General features: G+C 46.2%; 1 long non-coding RNA gene across 2 annotated transcripts; it reads right to left on the reverse strand.

The window, feature by feature from the left end:
* Positions 1–914: 914 nt before the first annotated feature.
* Positions 915–20738, reverse strand: LOC308467869. 2 transcript variants are annotated; one of them, XR_013981346.1, is made up of 3 exons: positions 19498–20738; positions 2430–2685; positions 915–1392 (listed from the first exon to the last, which is right to left on the reverse strand). It is a non-coding gene; the product is annotated as an uncharacterized lncRNA (long non-coding RNA). The 2 variants fall into 2 exon arrangements; XR_013981347.1 differs by lacking the exon at positions 19498–20738 and having other exon boundaries at positions 2430–3580.
* Positions 20739–21609: the final 871 nt, after the last annotated feature.

A 21609-nucleotide genomic window follows, 5' to 3' on the forward strand; every position in this document is an offset into this window, starting at 1 on the left:
AGAAATGGGTTGTGCAATTGATCTACCACGGTGGATATCATGTTTGAATTCTACTCATTCTCCAAAGATCTCCGGGTAGCATGTATGACAGGGATAGCCAACAAGGTGCCCACCAAATATTGTTGGATTCCAACTCCCATCTGTCCCAGCCAGCATGACCAATGGTCTGGGGTAATAACAGTTAGCATCCAAAATACCGTATTTTTCACTCTATAAGACGCACCAGACCACAAGACACACCTAATTTTTGGAGGAGGAAAACAAGAAAATAAATATTCTGAATCTCAGAAGCCAGAACAGCAAGAGGGATCGCTGCACATCCCTCTTGCTGCTCTGGCTTCTGGGATAGCTGCATAGCCTGCATTCGCTCCACAAGACGCACACACATTTCCCCTTACTTTTTAGGAGGGAAAAAGTAAGTCTTATAGAGCAAAAAATACGGTATTTTGGATGCTAACTGTTATTACCCCAGACCATTGGTTATGCTGGCTGGGACAGACTATGTTTGCTGTTATGCTAATTTATATAACCGTTATTGCCAGTATAGGCTTCTAAGTGATTTAGAATATAAAACCAGTCACACAAATGTTAAAATATAAACATCCGTAATTAAAATACACACTAAAAACAATCCCATTAAGACATTTAAATCTTATATCTGAGCTAGATTCAATACGCCCTAGTTTCATAAGCTCTTCACAACAATTAACGGCTTCTCTTTATATGTATTAAAAAAGAAACCTCCAACCCAAGAAATTTCATTATATTTTAAAATATTAATCTGAAGCACAACTCTTGCTATGCAAAGGAAAATGAGTGCAGGGGGTGAAAAGGAAATGTTCTTTGGATATAGGGGCTAAAGTCGTGATAGTTGTGTAAATGATTACATTAAGCAAAAAGACTTTAAATAATAATATTGCTCAGTCAAAATTTATTCAAGCTATTGCTGCTCTGCACAGTTGGAGAATAATGAAAAGGTCTGGGTGCAAATCAGAAATCCTCAGATTTTTTTCGCATAAAAGAGGAGTAATTTATTTTAACATCTCTTCTAGGCAACTAATATTTTGAGAGCTTTTAACTCCTTGTGGGTGATTTTTCATTTAGTCTTGTTCGTTTTGCATCACCCATAAAAAGAGGACTTTGGCTCCTCTTCAGCCTCCTTTTTTGCTTAGTAATTCCATGCACTATCCATTCATATAATCCATTCATTTTTAAATTGGTCTATTTCATACCATTTGTCGGTTATAACAGCTTCAGTGGCAAAGACGTGTATTTTTGGTGCTTCATAGCAGGTGTAGCAGCTGACACTTTATGCTGGACCCAATGAAACCACCAGCCCCCCAGAGATGTAGGGCTGCGTTCTGATCTTGCCAAGCTGAACCACCAAAGAATCTGCAATGAATTCCACACTGGTTATTGGCAATGGGGGATGAATTCTATTCAGTTTCCATTTAAAAAGGAATCTGTATAATTCACACATTCTGAAATAATATTTAAAGCAACAGCCATCCTTCAAAGTTTGAACATCTTTGAATTTTGCAATACAGTTCTTCAGCCAAATAGCATGTACCAAAATGCATATACTTGGGTAAAGCATGCAAAAAGTGCATATATTCATGTGGGAGGGATTACATTATATTATGGGGATTTGCGTTGCAAAAAATGTGTCTGTTATACAGAATTGCATTCAAACAATATTAGATATTAAACAATCTGCAAACTGATGTAGAAATGGGGAGAACTTAAGTTTGGAAAAATGAGAAATTCGGAGCAACAGAAATTAACTTATTCACCCATCCCTAGTCAATATAAATGTTATATATAAATGACACCACATCACTGAAGGGCCAACCATGAGCCCACACTTCTGATTCCACAATAATATAAGTACACTTCCAATGACTAGGAGGCTTTTCGCTCCTGCTTAGCCAGTCATTGAAATCACTAGCAGTAGATCCCTCCTTAGGAAACAGAGAAACAAGAGAAACAAGCATAGGAAGAGCTATGAGAGAGGGAAAGAGGCAGTATGATGCCTGTCTTGTTCACTCGGCTTCTCTCTCTCAGAAGCCACACCTGGTGGCAGAAAAAGTCTTAAGTCTAAGGTCTAATGGAGGGGGAGATAGTAGGGAGGGAAGCTGCTGGGCAGGTGGGGGAGGGAGAGACCCCCCCCACCAAATGAAGGGAGGTGGGTGTGCAGCTAAGGTCCCCCCCCCCCATTGCGAGCATTCTGAATAGCAAGTGGGATCATCTTAATAGATGGTCCTGGTTGCAGGCAGGCCCTCAACCCAGTCCCCCAACCCTGGCGTGGATGGAGCCATTACCCTCACACCAGGGTGGCACCACGATTACCCAGCACTATTGCCCAATCAATTTGAATAGGTGATCATGGGGGGAAGTATAAAAGTGGCAGCACGACGTGTGCCAAGCACCTGCTTTGCGCTGCTGACCACAGAGCTCTGTCTGGATTGTTTCCGTGGAGCCTTTTACGGTTTGCCATGACCTTTCCATTTTGCATCGTCTTGAGCTGCCTTGAGTTGCTCGTTCTTTCCAAATACGGCTTCTGTCGGGCCTGATGCCTCTCCAGTTAATTCACAGGTCCGTGGTGTGGCGTTTGTGACTTGGTCGGGGCCGTCACTTCTCCCAGTGATTCTGTGGCTCCCTTTTTGGGCTTTGCTTACTTTGCGCCTTCAATACAAGGTTTTAGGGTGCGGAGGTAAATTTTGTGGGGGCTAAATTTTTGCACCCCAAATTCACCATCAGATCACATAGCATGTCCATGACTACAGCCTGCACCAAAAAAAAATCATGCATCCACTGTTTCGTGGGGCCGAAATGACGCAAAAACGTGGTTACAAAGCACGGATCCACATGGATTCTCCAAACTCACCATCAAATCATGTTTGTGGCCACAGCATGAACCACAAAAATCATACATCCACTGTTTCGTTCAGAATATTTTTTTTTCTTGTTTTCCTCCTCTAAAAACTAGCTGCGTCTTATGGTCAGGTACGTCTTATGGGGCGAAAAACTGACGCCTTTATTATTGGTAGCAGGGTCATTTAATTTCTACCTGATCAGTCTTGTTGGCTGGATTTAATTATTTGTTACTTATTGGCTCTATTTGGTGGTTCACAATATTTAGTGTCCACTGCTGCGTCAATTCGGCATAAAAGAAATTAATTGTTTGCTTGTTGTTTCTTAGGGTCCAGCGGTATGCTGCCTAAGAAGAAAATACCAGCCAAAGGTGCTTCTGCTGCAAAGAAGCACTCAACTAAAGGTACAGACACCCAGACAAAGTTTGCGAGCTTCCACATCCACAGGGCACACCGAGGATCTATTGGGGTCCCTGATGGCCAGTATGGCCCAAGACCCCGGAGCTTTGTCGTGTTTTGTCTCTGACTTTGGTGTCCTATTTCAACGTTTTGAACCTCAAAGGGATACTCTGGGTGGAGTTTCTTGGGCTAATCTGTTAACTGCTCAGGTCCCTCCGGGTTTCATCCCTGCTACAGGTTGTGGAGCTTCCACTGTGTCCCCCTCCTGCCCTCCTGTGTATGAAATTCTAGAATAAGAAACTGCCTCTTTCCCCTCAGCTCCTATGTCTGTCTGTGACATCACAGGAGACCAAAGGAACCAGTTTATGTCTCACAAAGGGCAAAATAAATAAATAATACCAATCCCTCAACTTCCAAAGCAAGCGGTCTTGCAGTACTGTAAAAATTAACAAAATTTCGGGAAAACTTTTCAAAAATGTGTTGGGGGCCTTGGTGGGTGCTAAAAAGGGTTTCTGAGGATGCCATGGAGTCCACATGCCACACGTGTCACAAGGGAGGGGGGCTCCTCGGTCATCATTTGTTTATTAATAAATGTCCCCCTTGAGGCCTAGTTTCCCCAGCCCTGTCTATGGATGGTCTCCTGTGATGTCACAAACAGACATAGGAGCTGAGGGGAAAGAGGCAGTTTCTTATTCTAGAATTTCAAACACAGGAGGGCAGGAGGGGGACATTTTTCAGCCCAGTGGTTGCATTTCCCTCCACACAACACTAGTCAAATGCACAAATAAACAGAGCAATGAAAGCAAGCCTTATCTTTGCACAGGAAGCTGTTCAAGGAATGACATGCAGAGAGGAAGCACCACGCCCAATTAAACCTATTAAGAAATAGCTTATCGAACCCCCTGGAATGCATTTTTTACGATTTTGCTGATCTGATGGCGGTTTACCCAAACATTACTATATTGTGGTCCTCGTTGCTTGAAAGGAGGATATGGAAGGACTGTTCAAGCCCGGTCGGAATCAATAAAGCAAGAAAAGTCTTGCAGCGGGCTGTGGAGCGTAGAGTGGCGGCTCTGGGCGGGTGTGTCATCGGCCACCCTGGCAATCAGTACAGCAACGAGGCCCTCTACAGATGGGATGGCGTGCATCTTTCAGATGCTGGAAACGATATTTGGTTAGGGGACATCATAGCAGGGATTAGGAATTGGTTACAGGTTTGAAGGTATTGGCGGCGAGCTTCGCTCGAGTGGCAGTTAGGCATTGGCAGGGGTTAATTGTTATGCAAATGAATGGGGGGGAAGGAAGTGCCATCACCTTCCCCCCAATGAAAGGGGTAGTCCGGTAGAGGACTCCGGGGGGCATTGCCTTGTCCGAAACCTAGGGAGGTAAGGGCCTCTGGCACGCCCCCGAGCGGTGACACCTGTGGGATCCTAGTTGGCGTACTTCAACAGGACTCCCACGGCTTGTGGACAACGCTTCCCGGTCCCTATGCCGGGTAGTCGATAGGAGCCAATGCCTAAAGCCAATACCTTTCAATTCTGTAATCAAAGTTGTGGCCTTTTATGCCCATTAACCTTAAATAATGTGTCCAGTGTCTTCATTTCACATGGGGGAGGGGACTTGCCACGCAAATGAAGCAGCTGGTTGCCATGGTGAAATTATGATGACACTGTTACTCTGTAGTGGCAGTGCTGAAGTCCTAAATCAGATTCAAGGGAGGATTTGCCCCCAAGGCCCTGCCTACCAGTTAACAGTGACCTAAAGTTTTCCAGTAAAACATGAAATGGTGCACACGCTACATCTTGTTCGTGTGCTTATCACGCATGTCCAAAGTCCGTTTTGGGGGCCTGCCCCTTTCCCTTCAAGGGTTCAGGTGAGTGCAAAATACCTACTATAAACGCATGCAGAAAGACAAACGTATTTTATCACTCTACTTCCCATGTTAATCACAACACTATACAACACAATACAATAAAAAACCTTTATTGGCATTTCAAGTTAAGACATTCCAAAATGGCTTGAGATACAAAGTCTTTCTTCTTCCTGTTTCCTGTTTCCAAGAGATTTGAATGGGGAAATCCTTTCGATTCTTCAATAATAAGAGGCAGTGGGGTGAGGGAGGCCAGGGCCACATCCACACCATTTAACGCGCTATGAAGCCACTTTAAACACTCATGGCTAAACACCCCCAAAGACTCTGGGAGCTATAGTTGGAAAAGGGTGCCAAGAGTTGTTAGGGGACCCCGTTCCCTGCCAAGAAGGGAACCCTACCTCTACCCCTACCCCTGACGCTCACCCTAACTCTAGCCCTAACACTAACCTTTAAGCCTTAACTAGAGCTACAATTCCCAGAGTTCCCTGGCAAAAAGGGAACCCTAACCCTAATCCTAACCCTGCCCCCTAACTAGAGCTACAATTCCCAGAGTTCCCTGCCAAGGGAACCCCAACCCTACCCCTGCCCCTGACGCTAACCCTAATTCTAACCCTTAGCCTTAATTAGAGCTACAATTCCCAGGGTTCCCTGGCAAGAAGGGAACCCTAACCCTAACCCTAACCCTAACCCTGCCCCTAACTAGAGCTACAATTCCCAGAGTTCCCTGGCAAAAAGGGAACCCCAACCCTACCCCTGCTCCTGACGCTAACCCTAACTCTAACCCTTAACTAGAGCTACAATTCCCAGAGTTCCCTGGCAAGAAGGAACCCTACCCCTACCCCTACCCCAACCCCTACCCTACCCCTAGTCCTAATACTTAACCACCATTACAAGTCTCCGTCCCCTTAACCACCTACAGTTCCCAGAATCCCTGAGGGGAAGCCATTCCTGTTTAAAGCATCTTCATAGCACTTTCAATGGACGGTGCGCCTAATGTGGCCTAATGTTTCCTCCCTCATTTTCTTCTCTCTCCCCACTGCCCCATCACTTGCAATGCAGCAGGTGTCCGCCTGCAGTCTCCCTTCAAAGCTCCTTCTCTCAGGTATGGCCACGGCCTTGTCCATTGCTCACTGCCAGTATTTCACGTTCACTTCTTCTTCCTGTTTCCTGTTTCCAAGAGATTTGAATGGGGAAATCCTTTCGATTCTTCAATAATAAGAGGCAGTGGGGTGAGGGAGGCCAGGGCCACATCCACACCATTTAACGCACTATGAAGCCACTTTAAACACTCATGGCTAAACACCCCCAAAGACTCTGGGAGCTATAGTTGGAAAAGGGTGCCAAGAGTTGTTAGGGGACCCCGTTCCCTGCCAAGAAGGGAACCCTACCTCTACCCCTACCCCTACCCCTGACGCTCACCCTAACTCTAGCCCTAACACTAACCTTTAAGCCTTAACTAGAGCTACAATTCCCAGAGTTCCCTGGCAAAAAGGGAACCCTAACCCTAATCCTAACCCTGCCCCCTAACTAGAGCTACAATTCCCAGAGTTCCCTGCCAAGGGAACCCCAACCCTACCCCTGCCCCTGACGCTAACCCTAATTCTAACCCTTAGCCTTAATTAGAGCTACAATTCCCAGGGTTCCCTGGCAAGAAGGGAACCCTAACCCTAATCCTAACCCTGCCCCCTAACTAGAGCTACAATTCCCAGAGTTCCCTGCCAAGGGAACCCCAACCCTACCCCTGCCCCTGACGCTAACCCTAATTCTAACCCTTAGCCTTAACTAGAGCTACAATTCCCAGAGTTCCCTGGCAAAAAGGGAACCCTAACCCTAATCCTAACCCTGCCCCCTAACTAGAGCTACAATTCCCAGAGTTCCCTGCCAAGGGAACCCCAACCCTACCCCTGCCCCTGACGCTAACCCTAATTCTAACCCTTAGCCTTAATTAGAGCTACAATTCCCAGGGTTCCCTGGCAAGAAGGGAACCCTAACCCTAACCCTAACCCTGCCCCCTAACTAGAGCTACAATTCCCAGAGTTCCCTGGCAAAAAGGGAACCCCAACCCTACCCCTGCTCCTGAGGCTAACCCTAACTCTAACCCTTAACTAGAGCTACAATTCCCAGAGTTCCCTGGCAAGAAGGAACCCTACCCCTACCCCTACCCCTACCCCAACCCCTACCCTACCCCTAGTCCTAATACTTAACCACCATAACAAGTCTCCGTCCCCTTAACCACCTACAGTTCCCAGAATCCCTGAGGGGAAGCCATTCCTGTTTAAAGCATCTTCATAGCACTTTCAATGGACGGTGCGCCTAATGTGGCCTAATGTTTCCTCCCTCATTTTCTTCTCTCTCCCCACTGCCCCATCACTTGCAATGCAGCAGGTGTCCGCCTGCAGTCTCCCTTCAAAGCTCCTTCTCTCAGGTATGGCCACGGCCTTGTCCATTGCTCACTGCCAGTATTTCACGTTCACTTCACGTCCTGCGGTTCTCTTGATGACTTTGAAGGCTGGACTTGGGGAAAACCTCACCAGCTCCAAACATCCCTGTAAGGCAAAGGCAAACAGGTGAGTGGGATAGCCAACACCCGACAGCGTCCCCCAGATTCCTCCTCTGTTTGGCTGCCTGTTAACAAACAAGGCTTCCAAACCAGTTTACATCCATCTCAGCCAGCGTAGCCTCGCAACATCCACTAGCTTGAATGCAAACTCTTCCAACAACCATCCACCAGCTGCAACCACGTCAGGTCCATTGCCATACATCAACCAGCTTCAGAGCTGAGTGTCAGTTGCCTTCAAGTAGCGATCCCACCCGCAACTAAACTTTGTACTTACCTTCTTCTTTCTCCACAGCATCTCAGCACTGGGTGATTGCCTCCTTCCGCTTGCCAGCTTGCCAACAGGGGCAGGAGACCACCAGGGCCACAGCATCCCAGAGCCGGACGATTGCCTCCTTCCACCTGTCAGCTTGCCGCCACGGGACAGGAGACCGCCTGGGCTGAGTGCCACCGAGCTGCCCATTTCTCTCTGGGGAGGGCAACTGCTGAGGCTTGCGCCTTGGCCCACATTTATACCCGCTCAGCAGCCAAATGTTTTTGTCACATCACAATCAACCCACGGACAATGGCAGCAGCTGGGGAGGCATCACCATCACTCCCTCAGCCCTCACAATGGTGAGCACAGCTCAGCAGCCAACACACACACACAAGTTGTGCCAATATCTGTGAAGGTCACACCGGAAACCCAAAGGGGCAGGAGGGGGACATTTTTCAGCCCAGTGGTTACATTTCCCTCCACACAACACTAGTCCAATACACAAATGAACAGAGCAATGAAAGGAAGCCTTATCTTTGCGCAGGAAGTTGTTCAAGGAATGACATGCAGAGAGAAAGTTAGCATCTCAGGAAAAAAACACTTTTTCATCAGTCAATCAATCAATCAATCAATCATTTATTGTATTTGACTAAAACCCATTATAAATCCAGTTACAAAAGCACCAAACCCAATGACCCAAACTATGGCTCCCAGATTCTTGGGGGGAAGAAGCCAGGTGGATGCCATGTGAACTCAGCGATGTGTCAAAGTGATGGCTGCATACTACCTCCAGGTTATGAGGCGGCATATTTCTGTATATCAGTTTCTGAGAATCACGAGGGCTGTGGTGGTCAGATTCTGCTTGCAATTTTTGCACAGGCATCTGTGAGAATGGGATGCTGAACTTCGGCCACTGGCCTGATCCAGGCAGCTTTCTTATGTTACAAAGGAAGACTTCCAAGAGAATACTTTTAATGTAGCACTCCAAGAAATGCTGCAAGTTTCAGAAAGTCACATAATGCACTCTAAAATCAGAAATTTTGAATTCATTTCAGCACTGTGTCATTTTACTTTCTCCCTGCATCTCTTATCTGAACTATGTACTTGCAGTTTCTTTGAGTATGTTTTTTTTCCAATTTAATTTTATTTGGTAGCCATTTCTCCCTTTCTGAGGAAGGAACAAAAACATTTGTAGTTCTCAGTGTCCCTGACTTAAGAGTCTGACTCGTCTTCCCTGCCTACCAAGCGCTCACTGGCTGGTGTGCCTTTCCACTGTAGGGAGATCAGAAGAGGACCAATTCATTAAGCCTAAGCAGCCACCAGCTTGGGTAGGGTTCTTGGCAGGGAACAGGGGGTCTCCTAACAACTCTTGGCACCCTTTTCCAACTATAGCTCCCAGAGTCTTTGGGGGTGTTTAAGCCATGAGTGTTTAAAGCGGCTTCATAGCGCGTTAAATGGTTTGGATGTGGCCCTGGCCTCCCTCACACCACTGCCTTTTATTCATGAAGAATCGAAAGGATTTCCCCAATCAAATCTCTCGGAAACAGGAAGAAGAAAGACTTTGTATCTCATGCCATTTTGAAATGTCTTAACTTGAAATGCAATAAAGGTATTTGTATTGTATTGTATTGTATTCTGATTAACATGGAAATGGAATGGTAAACTGTTAATGAGGTATAATGAGGTAGACGCGATACCTCTGTAAACTGGTATGCCCCTTCTTGTGGGCGTGGAAGGAGGGACTTGCGGCTGGCCAACCAATTTTATAAAATGAGCTTTTCCTGATGAAGATGTGCCTGATCTTGGTTTACCCCACTTGTTAGTGTGTATAATAAAAAGGTTTCCTAATTGACCCATTTTGTCCAGATCACTTTATTTAAAGGATTCAGAGACCTTAAAGGAACCAGTTTATTTCTCACTAAGGGAAAAATAAATAAATAATACCAATTGCCAAAACAAACGGTCTTACAGCACTGTAAAAACTAACAGATTTTGGGAAAACTTTTTTAGAATGGGAACCTTGAAGGTCAGGGCCTTGGTGGGTGCTAAGGAGGTCTTCTGAGGGTGCCATGGAGTCCACATGCCACATGTGTCACAAGGGGGGGGCGCCTCAGTCATCATTTGTTTATTAATATAATGCCCCCCCTTGAGGCCTAGTTTCCCCAGCCCTGTCTATGGATGGTCTCCTATGATGTCACAAACAGACATAGGAGCTGAGGGGAAAGAGGCAGTTTCTTATTCTAGAATTTCAAACACAGGAGGGCAGGAGGGGGACATTTTTCTGCCCAGTGGTTGCATTTCCCTCCACACAACACTAGTCAAATGCACAAATGAACAGAGCAATGAAAGCAAGCCTTATCTTTATGCAAGAAGCTGTTCAAGGAATGACTTACAGAGAGAAAGTTAGCATCTCAGGAAAAAAAACACTTTTCCATCAATCAATCAAGCAGTCAATCATTTATTGTATTTGACTAAAAGCCATTACAAATCCAGTTACAAAAGCACCAAACCCAATGACCCAAACTATAGCTCCCAGATTCTTTGGGGGAAGAAGCCAGGTGGATGCCATGTGAACTCAGCGATGTGTCAAGTGATGGCTGCATACTACCTCCAGGTTCAAAGGCGGCATATTTCTGTATATCAGTTCCTGAGAATCACGAGGGCTGTGGTGGTCAGATTCTGCTTGCAATTTTTGCACAGGCATCTGTGAGAACGAGAAGCTGAATTTGTGGGCCACTGGCCCAATGTCTTAACTTGAAATGCCAATAACGGTATTTGTATTGTATTGTATTCTGATTAGCTTGGGAAGTGGAGTGGTAAAATGTTAATGAGGCGGACGTGATACTTCTGTAAACTGGCACGCCCCTTCTTGTGGACGTGGAAGGAAGGACTTGCGGCCGGACAAGATGTATTTTTTCTAATGAAGATGTGCCTGATCTTGGCTTACCCCATTTGCAAGTGTGTATAATAAAAAGGTTTCCTAATTGACCCATTTTGTCCATATCACTTTATTTAAAAGGATCCAGAGACCTTAAGTCAAAGGAACCAGTTTATGTCTCACAAAGGGCAAAATAAATAAATAATACCAATCCCTCAACTTCCAAAACAAGCGGTCTTGCAGTACTGTAAAAATTAACAAAATTTCGGGAAAACTTTTCAAAAATGTGTTGGGGGCCTTGGTGGGTGCTAAAAAGGGTTTCTGAGGATGCCATGGAGTCCACATGCCACACGTGTCACAAGGGAGGGGGGCTCCTCGGTCATCATTTGTTTATTAATAAATGTCCCCCTTGAGGCCTAGTTTCCCCAGCCCTGTCTATGGATGGTCTCCTGTGATGTCACAAACAGACATAGGAGCTGAGGGGAAAGAGGCAGTTTCTTATTCTAGAATTTCAAACACAGGAGGGCAGGAGGGGGACATTTTTCAGCCCAGTGGTTGCATTTCCCTCCACACAACACTAGTCAAATGCACAAATAAACAGAGCAATGAAAGCAAGCCTTATCTTTGCACAGGAAGCTGTTCAAGGAATGACATGCAGAGAGGAAGCACCACGCCCAATTAAACCTATTAAGAAATAGCTTATCGAACCCCCTGGAATGCATTTTTTACGATTTTGCTGATCTGATGGCGGTTTACCCAAACATTACTATATTGTGGTCCTCGTTGCTTGAAAGGAGGATATGGAAGGACTGTTCAAGCCCGGTCGGAATCAATAAAGCAAGAAAAGTCTTGCAGCGGGCTGTGGAGCGTAGAGTGGCGGCTCTGGGCGGGTGTGCCATCGGCCACCCTGGCAATCAGTACAGCAACGAGGCCCTCTACAGATGGGATGGCGTGCATCTTTCAGATGCTGGAAACGATATTTGGTTAGGGGACATCATAGCAGGGATTAGGAATTGGTTACAGGTTTGAAGGTATTGGCGGCGAGCTTCGCTCGAGTGGCAGTTAGGCATTGGCAGGGGTTAATTGTTATGCAAATGAATGGGGGGGAAGGAAGTGCCATCACCTTCCCCCCAATGAAAAGGGTAGTCCGGTAGAGGACTCCGGGGGGCGTTGCCTTGTCCGAAACCTAGGGAGGTAAGGGCCTCTGGCACGCCCCCGAGCGGTGACACCCGTGGGATCCTAGTTGGCGTACTTCAACAGGACTCCCACGGCTTGTGGACAACGCTTCCCGGTCCCTATGCCGGGTAGTCGATAGGAGCCAATGCCTAAAGCCAATACCTTTCAATTCTGTAATCAAAGTTGTGGCCTTTTATGCCCATTAACCTTAAATAATGTGTCCAGTGTCTTCATTTCACATGGGGGAGGGGACTTGCCACGCAAATGAAGCAGCTGGTTGCCATGGTGAAATTATGATGACACTGTTACTCTGTAGTGGCAGTGCTGAAGTCCTAAATCAGATTCAAGGGAGGATTTGCCCCCAAGGCCCTGCCTACCAGTTAACAGTGACCTAAAGTTTTCCAGTAAAACATGAAATGGTGCACACGCTACATCTTGTTCGTGTGCTTATCACGCATGTCCAAAGTCCGTTTTGGGGGCCTGCCCCTTTCCCTTCAAGGGTTCAGGTGAGTGCAAAATGCCTACTATAAACGCATGCAGAAAGACAAACGTATTTTATCACTCTACTTCCCATGTTAATCACAACACTATACAACACAATACAATAAAAAACCTTTATTGGCATTTCAAGTTAAGACATTCCAAAATGGCTTGAGATACAAAGTCTTTCTTCTTCCTGTTTCCTGTTTCCAAGAGATTTGAATGGGGAAATCCTTTCGATTCTTCAATAATAAGAGGCAGTGGGGTGAGGGAGGCCAGGGCCACATCCACACCATTTAACGCGCTATGAAGCCACTTTAAACACTCATGGCTAAACACCCCCAAAGACTCTGGGAGCTATAGTTGGAAAAGGGTGCCAAGAGTTGTTAGGGGACCCCGTTCCCTGCCAAGAAGGGAACCCTACCTCTACCCCTACCCCTGACGCTCACCCTAACTCTAGCCCTAACACTAACCTTTAAGCCTTAACTAGAGCTACAATTCCCAGAGTTCCCTGGCAAAAAGGGAACCCTAACCCTAATCCTAACCCTGCCCCCTAACTAGAGCTACAATTCCCAGAGTTCCCTGCCAAGGGAACCCCAACCCTACCCCTGCCTCTGACGCTAACCCTAATTCTAACCCTTAGCCTTAATTAGAGCTACAATTCCCAGGGTTCCCTGGCAAGAAGGGAACCCTAACCCTAACCCTAACCCTAACCCTGCCCCTAACTAGAGCTACAATTCCCAGAGTTCCCTGGCAAAAAGGGAACCCCAACCCTACCCCTGCTCCTGACGCTAACCCTAACTCTAACCCTTAACTAGAGCTACAATTCCCAGAGTTCCCTGGCAAGAAGGAACCCTACCCCTACCCCAACCCCTACCCTACCCCTAGTCCTAATACTTAACCACCATAACAAGTCTCCGTCCCCTTAACCACCTACAGTTCCCAGAATCCCTGAGGGGAAGCCATTCCTGTTTAAAGCATCTTCATAGCACTTTCAATGGACGGTGCGCCTAATGTGGCTTAATGTTTCCTCCCTCATTTTCTTCTCTCCCCCCACTGCCCCATCACTTGCAATGCAGCAGGTGTCCGCCTGCAGTCTCCCTTCAAAGCTCCTTCTCTCAGGTATGGCCACGGCCTTGTCCATTGCTCACTGCCAGTATTTCACGTTCACTTCTTCTTCCTGTTTCCTGTTTCCAAGAGATTTGAATGGGGAAATCCTTTCGATTCTTCAATAATAAGAGGCAGTGGGGTGAGGGAGGCCAGGGCCACATCCACACCATTTAACGCGCTATGAAGCCACTTTAAACACTCATGGCTAAACACCCCCAAAGACTCTGGGAGCTATAGTTGGAAAAGGGTGCCAAGAGTTGTTAGGGCACCCCGTTCCCTGCCAAGAAGGGAACCCTACCTCTACCCCTACCCCTACCCCTGACGCTCACCCTAACTCTAGCCCTAACACTAACCTTTAAGCCTTAACTAGAGCTACAATTCCCAGAGTTCCCTGGCAAGAAGGGAACCCTAACCCTAATCCTAACCCTGCCCCCTAACTAGAGCTACAATTCCCAGAGTTCCCTGCCAAGGGAACCCCAACCCTACCCCTGCCCCTGACGCTAACCCTAATTCTAACCCTTAGCCTTAACTAGAGCTACAATTCCCAGGGTTCCCTGGCAAGAAGGGAACCCTAACCCTAACCCTAACCCTGCCCCCTAACTAGAGCTACAATTCCCAGAGTTCCCTGGCAAAAAGGGAACCCCAACCCTACCCCTGCTCCTGAGGCTAACCCTAACTCTAACCCTTAACTAGAGCTACAATTCCCAGAGTTCCCTGGCAAGAAGGAACCCTACCCCTACCCCTACCCCTACCCCTACCCCAACCCCTACCCGACCCCTAGTCCTAATACTTAACCACCATAACAAGTCTCCGTCCCCTTAACCACCTACAGTTCCCAGAATCCCTGAGGGGAAGCCATTCCTGTTTAAAGCATCTTCATAGCACTTTCAATGGACGGTGCGCCTAATGTGGCCTAATGTTTCCTCCCTCATTTTCTTCTCTCTCTCCACTGCCCCATCACTTGCAATGCAGCAGGTGTCCGCCTGCAGTCTCCCTTCAAAGCTCCTTCTCTCAGGTATGGCCACGGCCTTGTCCATTGCTCACTGCCAGTATTTCACGTTCACTTCTCCAATGTAAATAGGGATGTCCTGCGGTTCTCTTGATGACTTTGAAGGCTGGACTTGGGGAAAACCTCACCAGCTCCAAACATCCCTGTAAGGCAAAGGCAAACAGGTGAGTGGGATAGCCAACACCCGACAGCGTCCCCCAGATTCCTCCTCTGTTTGGCTGCCTGTTAACAAACAAGGCTTCCAAACCAGTTTACATCCATCTCAGCCAGCGTAGCCTCGCAACATCCACTAGCTTGAATGCAAACTCTTCCAACAACCATCCACCAGCTGCAACCACGTCAGGTCCATTGCCATACATCAACCAGCTTCAGAGCTGAGTGTCAGTTGCCTTCAAGTAGCGATCCCACCAGCAACTAAACTTTGTACTTACCTTCTCCTTTCTCCACAGCATCTCAGGATTGGGTGATTGCCTCCTTCCGCTTGCCAGCTTGCCAACAGGGGCAGGAGACCACCAGGGCCACAGCATCCCAGAGCCGGACGATTGCCTCCTTCCACCTGTCAGCTTGCCGCCACGGGACAGGAGACCGCCTGGGCTGAGTGCCACCGAGCTGCCCATTTCTCTCTGGGGAGGGCAACTGCTGAGGCTTGCGCCTTGGCCCACATTTATACCCGCTCAGCAGCCAAATGTTTTTGTCACATCACAATCAACCCACGGACAATGGCAGCAGCTGGGGAGGCATCACCATCACTCCCTCAGCCCTCACAATGGTGAGCACAGCTCAGCAGCCAACACACACACACAAGTTGTGCCAATATCTGTGAAGGTCACACCGGAAACCCAAAGGGGCAGGAGGGGGACATTTTTCAGCCCAGTGGTTACATTTCCCTCCACACAACACTAGTCCAATACACAAATGAACAGAGCAATGAAAGGAAGCCTTATCTTTGCGCAGGAAGTTGTTCAAGGAATGACATGCAGAGAGAAAGTTAGCATCTCAGGAAAAAAACACTTTTTCATCAGTCAATCAATCAATCAATCAATCATTTATTGTATTTGACTAAAACCCATTATAAATCCAGTTACAAAAGCACCAAACCCAATGACCCAAACTATGGCTCCCAGATTCTTGGGGGGAAGAAGCCAGGTGGATGCCATGTGAACTCAGCGATGTGTCAAAGTGATGGCTGCATACTACCTCCAGGTTATGAGGCGGCATATTTCTGTATATCAGTTTCTGAGAATCACGAGGGCTGTGGTGGTCAGATTCTGCTTGCAATTTTTGCACAGGCATCTATGAGAATGGGATGCTGAACTTCGGCCACTGGCCTGATCCAGGCAGCTTTCTTATGTTACAAAGGAAGACTTCCAAGAGAATACTTTTAATGTAGCACTCCAAGAAATGCTGCAAGTTTCAGAAAGTCACATAATGCACTCTAAAATCAGAAATTTTGAATTCATTTCAGCACTGTGTCATTTTACTTTCTCCCTGCATCTCTTATCTGAACTATGTACTTGCAGTTTCTTTGAGTATGTTTTTTTTCCAATTTAATTTTATTTGGTAGCCATTTCTCCCTTTCTGAGGAAGGAACAAAAACATTTGTAGTTCTCAGTGTCCCTGACTTAAGAGTCTGACTCGTCTTCCCTGCCTACCAAGCGCTCACTGGCTGGTGTGCCTTTCCACTGTAGGGAGATCAGAAGAGGACCAATTCATTAAGCCTAAGCAGCCACCAGCTTGGGTAGGGTTCTTGGCAGGGAACAGGGGGTCTCCTAACAACTCTTGGCACCCTTTTCCAACTATAGCTCCCAGAGTCTTTGGGGGTGTTTAAGCCATGAGTGTTTAAAGCGGCTTCATAGCGCGTTAAATGGTTTGGATGTGGCCCTGGCCTCCCTCACACCACTGCCTTTTATTCATGAAGAATCGAAAGGATTTCCCCAATCAAATCTCTCGGAAACAGGAAGAAGAAAGACTTTGTATCTCATGCCATTTTGAAATGTCTTAACTTGAAATGCAATAAAGGTATTTGTATTGTATTGTATTGTATTCTGATTAACATGGAAATGGAATGGTAAACTGTTAATGAGGTATAATGAGGTAGACGCGATACCTCTGTAAACTGGTATGCCCCTTCTTGTGGGCGTGGAAGGAGGGACTTGCGGCTGGCCAACCAATTTTATAAAATGAGCTTTTCCTGATGAAGATGTGCCTGATCTTGGTTTACCCCACTTGTTAGTGTGTATAATAAAAAGGTTTCCTAATTGACCCATTTTGTCCAGATCACTTTATTTAAAGGATTCAGAGACCTTAAAGGAACCAGTTTATTTCTCACTAAGGGAAAAATAAATAAATAATACCAATTGCCAAAACAAACGGTCTTACAGCACTGTAAAAACTAACAGATTTTGGGAAAACTTTTTTAGAATGGGAACCTTGAAGGTCAGGGCCTTGGTGGGTGCTAAGGAGGTCTTCTGAGGGTGCCATGGAGTCCACATGCCACATGTGTCACAAGGGGGGGGCGCCTCAGTCATCATTTGTTTATTAATATAATGCCCCCCGTTGAGGCCTAGTTTCCCCAGCCCTTGGCAGCACTTGACCTCATAGGGTTCTTGGCAGGGAACAGGGGGTCTCCTAACAACTCTTGGCACCCTTTTCCAACTATAGCTCCCAGAGTCTTTGGGGGTGTTTAAGCCATGAGTGTTTAAAGCGGCTTCATAGCGCTTTAAATGGTGTGGATGTGGCCCTGGCCTCCCTCACACCACTGCCTTTTATTCATGAAGAATCGAAAGGATTTCCCCAATCAAATCTCTCGGAAACAGGAAGAAGAAAGACTTTGTATCTCATGCCATTTTGAAATGTCTTAACTTGAAATGCAATAAAGGTATTTGTATTGTATTGTATTGTATTCTGATTAACATGGAAATGGAATGGTAAACTGTTAATGAGGTATAATGAGGTAGACGCGATACCTCTGTAAACTGGTATGCCCCTTCTTGTGGGCGTGGAAGGAGGGACTTGCGGCTGGCCAACCAATTTTATAAAATGAGCTTTTCCTGATGAAGATGTGCCTGATCTTGGTTTACCCCACTTGTTAGTGTGTATAATAAAAAGGTTTCCTAATTGACCCATTTTGTCCAGATCACTTTATTTAAAGGATTCAGAGACCTTAAAGGAACCAGTTTATTTCTCACTAAGGGAAAAATAAATAAATAATACCAATTGCCAAAACAAACGGTCTTACAGCACTGTAAAAACTAACAGATTTTGGGAAAACTTTTTTAGAATGGGAACCTTGAAGGTCAGGGCCTTGGTGGGTGCTAAGGAGGTCTTCTGAGGGTGCCATGGAGTCCACATGCCACATGTGTCACAAGGGGGGGCGCCTCAGTCATCATTTGTTTATTAATATAATGCCCCCCCTTGAGGCCTAGTTTCCCCAGCCCTTGGCAGCACTTGACCTCATAGGGTTCTTGGCAGGGAACAGGGGGTCTCCTAACAACTCTTGGCACCCTTTTCCAACTATAGCTCCCAGAGTCTTTGGGGGTGTTTAAGCCATGAGTGTTTAAAGCGGCTTCATAGCGCTTTAAATGGTGTGGATGTGGCCCTGGCCTCCCTCACACCACTGCCTTTTATTCATGAAGAATCGAAAGGATTTCCCCAATCAAATCTCTCGGAAACAGGAAGAAGAAAGACTTTGTATCTCATGCCATTTTGAAATGTCTTAACTTGAAATGCAATAAAGGTATTTGTATTGTATTGTATTGTATTCTGATTAACATGGAAATGGAATGGTAAACTGTTAATGAGGTATAATGAGGTAGACGCGATACCTCTGTAAACTGGTATGCCCCTTCTTGTGGGCGTGGAAGGAGGGACTTGCGGCTGGCCAACCAATTTTATAAAATGAGCTTTTCCTGATGAAGATGTGCCTGATCTTGGTTTACCCCACTTGTTAGTGTGTATAATAAAAAGGTTTCCTAATTGACCCATTTTGTCCAGATCACTTTATTTAAAGGATTCAGAGACCTTAAAGGAACCAGTTTATTTCTCACTAAGGGAAAAATAAATAAATAATACCAATTGCCAAAACAAACGGTCTTACAGCACTGTAAAAACTAACAGATTTTGGGAAAACTTTTTTAGAATGGGAACCTTGAAGGTCAGGGCCTTGGTGGGTGCTAAGGAGGTCTTCTGAGGGTGCCATGGAGTCCACATGCCACATGTGTCACAAGGGGGGGCGCCTCAGTCATCATTTGTTTATTAATATAATGCCCCCCCTTGAGGCCTAGTTTCCCCAGCCCTTGGCAGCACTTGACCTCATAGGGTTCTTGGCAGGGAACAGGGGGTCTCCTAACAACTCTTGGCACCCTTTTCCAACTATAGCTCCCAGAGTCTTTGGGGGTGTTTAAGCCATGAGTGTTTAAAGCGGCTTCATAGCGCGTTAAATGGTGTGGATGTGGCCCTGGCCTCCCTCACCCCACTGCCTCTTATTAATGAAGAATCGAAAGGATTTCCCCATTCAAATCTCTTGGAAACAGGAAACGGGAAGAAGAAAGACTTTGTATCTCAAGCCATTTTGAAATGTCTTAACTTGAAATGCCAATAAAGGTATTATTATTGTATTGTGTTGTATATTGTTGTGATTAACATGGGAAGTAGAGTGGTAAAATACGTTTGTCTTTCTGCATGTGTTTATAGTATCCATATTGCTATTTGGAATACTCGAAATGGGAGGGGGGCCCCCTCAGCTGCACACCCACCTCCCTTCATTCTCCCTCCCCCACCTGCCCAGCAGCTTCCCTGCCTGCTGTCTCCCCCTCCATCATCACACTGGCATTGCATCCTCCCCTTGCCCCCCCAGCTTGCTGCGCACCAAGGCGTTTTGCACTCACCTGAACCCTTGCAGGGAAAGGGGCAGGGCACAATGGGAAGGGGCGGGGTGACCGAGCTACTTAAACAACACCCCTTTTCCAACGGAAGCACCATGGGGGGTGGTCCTCCGAGAGAAAACAACAACAGAACAGAACAAAGAACAAAGAAGACGGAAGTGGCGCACAGTTCCTTTTGTTCCCTCGCTTCCAAAGAATGGAATGTCAACACACAAAGCATGTGATCCAGTATAGACACACACTCTGCAGAACGGGAGAGACTGAAACTCCGGACATCCAGCACCCCCTTCTCTGCTTCTCTTGAACTCTTTGACTGTAACCCTGTCCAATCTTTTTTCAAAGAGGGCCAGATTTGATGAAGTGAAGGGCCGTGAGGGCCGACCAAAGGGCCAACCAAAGTTGTTAACCTTTCTTCAGGATTGAAGTTGTTGAGGTTTTTTAGGATTTTACCCCGGAAATAAATTGCCATGGGGGCCGGATTAAACCGGCCGGCTGGCTAGATTAGGCCCCCGAAATGGACTTTGGACATGCCTGGTCTAAGTACTGTAGGGGTGGGGTCAAATGGGGCAGTTTTTGCATAGCCCCAAGGGCAGGAACCAATCTTTCACCTCTTCGTTACCTCCCCTCCTTTCACTCCCCTCCATTCTGTACATATGTGCCAACTCCTTTGCGCTGAGATGTCTTCCACCCTCTCAATATATATTTAGCAGGGGGCTCAGCCTTCCCTATTTTGAGCCACATGTGGTGCAACATCAGTGGCAGGCTCCTCCTGAGTGTGAGAGAGGAGGAGCCACATAGATGACACGACACTGGGTCCCCCAGTCTTGGGCTGAAGCCAGTGCCTCCTACAAGAGATTATGTTGCATTGGACAAAGAAACAAGCCATGACGTGATAGACTGAGTATAACACCAAAATTACTCAATGGACACTTGGCACCGCAAATGTCGCCTCCTAGGCACTGCACACTTGACCTCATAGGTGCCCCCACCAGGTCTAGGTTCTACCAGCCTCCATTGGCTGGAGTTATTAGGCACGGATGGGCGAGGGAATGTCAGCTACGAGCTAAATAGATGCCATAGTCTTAGCCTTCAAAAAGGTTTTAAATGTAAAATATCTCTTTGTTCTCGTCAAAAGAATGCTTTTAATATGATAATAGTGACACCACTGCTCAATTTGCCTCTTTCCTGTTGAAAATTCCAACAGATCTGAATGCATCCTTTTTATTATACCTGTTAAAATGATTTATTATAAGGAAATGAAATGTTAATGATTGGTATAAAGATGCAATTTTATGCAGGCATACAATAGTGTAATGTAGATATCTTCAAATGTCAACCAAGGAGTAGGGAACGGGAATAGATAGACATATGATAGATAATTGTTTGTTTCCCCCCTCCCCATTATTGTGAGCTGACAGAGTTTGTTTCTTTTGTTAAAAAAAAAGTTTTACTGTTGAAATGTTATTTTTTTACAACTTTAAGGTGATGACTGATTAACACAAGCCTAAAATTGGTGCTGATTTTGTTTGTAAAGTTCAAACTTTGTTTGGCTGACTTTTTGAAGTATGATGTTGCATCCCAGGTTGAGGGACCTGAAAAACCTAGGTCTTCAAAGCCAATTGCAATGTAGCCAATGACAAAGTGTAGCACAGGCAGACTTGAGACTGGTTTTATTCTATTAAAACTTCCCCCCAAAGGAGCCCAGGGTGGGAAACAACAAATACAACATCTAAAAAAATATTTTTAAACAATTCCAATACAGATGCAAGCTAGGAGAGAGCCCTACATAAAGGCTTGTTGAAGGAGGAAGGTCTTCAGTGGACTCCAGAAATACAAGCAGATATTTCTCCCATTTAATGGGAGGGAGTGCCAAAGCGCTGGAGCTGTGGCACAAAAAACCTGGTTTCTATACTGTGCAGACTGGACTTCCTGATAAGATAGTACCTCCAGGAAGCCCCTCTACTGCACAGCACAGTGATCAATTGGGTGTATAAAGAGTGAGACAATCTGTTAGGTATCCTGGTTTCAAACAGAAGAGGGGTCTGCCCACCAGTGCAAGCACCTTGAACTTAGCTCCATAGTAAGAATCTAAAAAAGAATATATCTCTGAAAACA

The sequence above is a fragment of the Podarcis pityusensis genome (assembly GCF_964106645.2).
Source record: "Podarcis pityusensis genome assembly, chromosome: Z".
NCBI lineage: Eukaryota > Metazoa > Chordata > Lepidosauria > Squamata > Lacertidae > Podarcis > Podarcis pityusensis.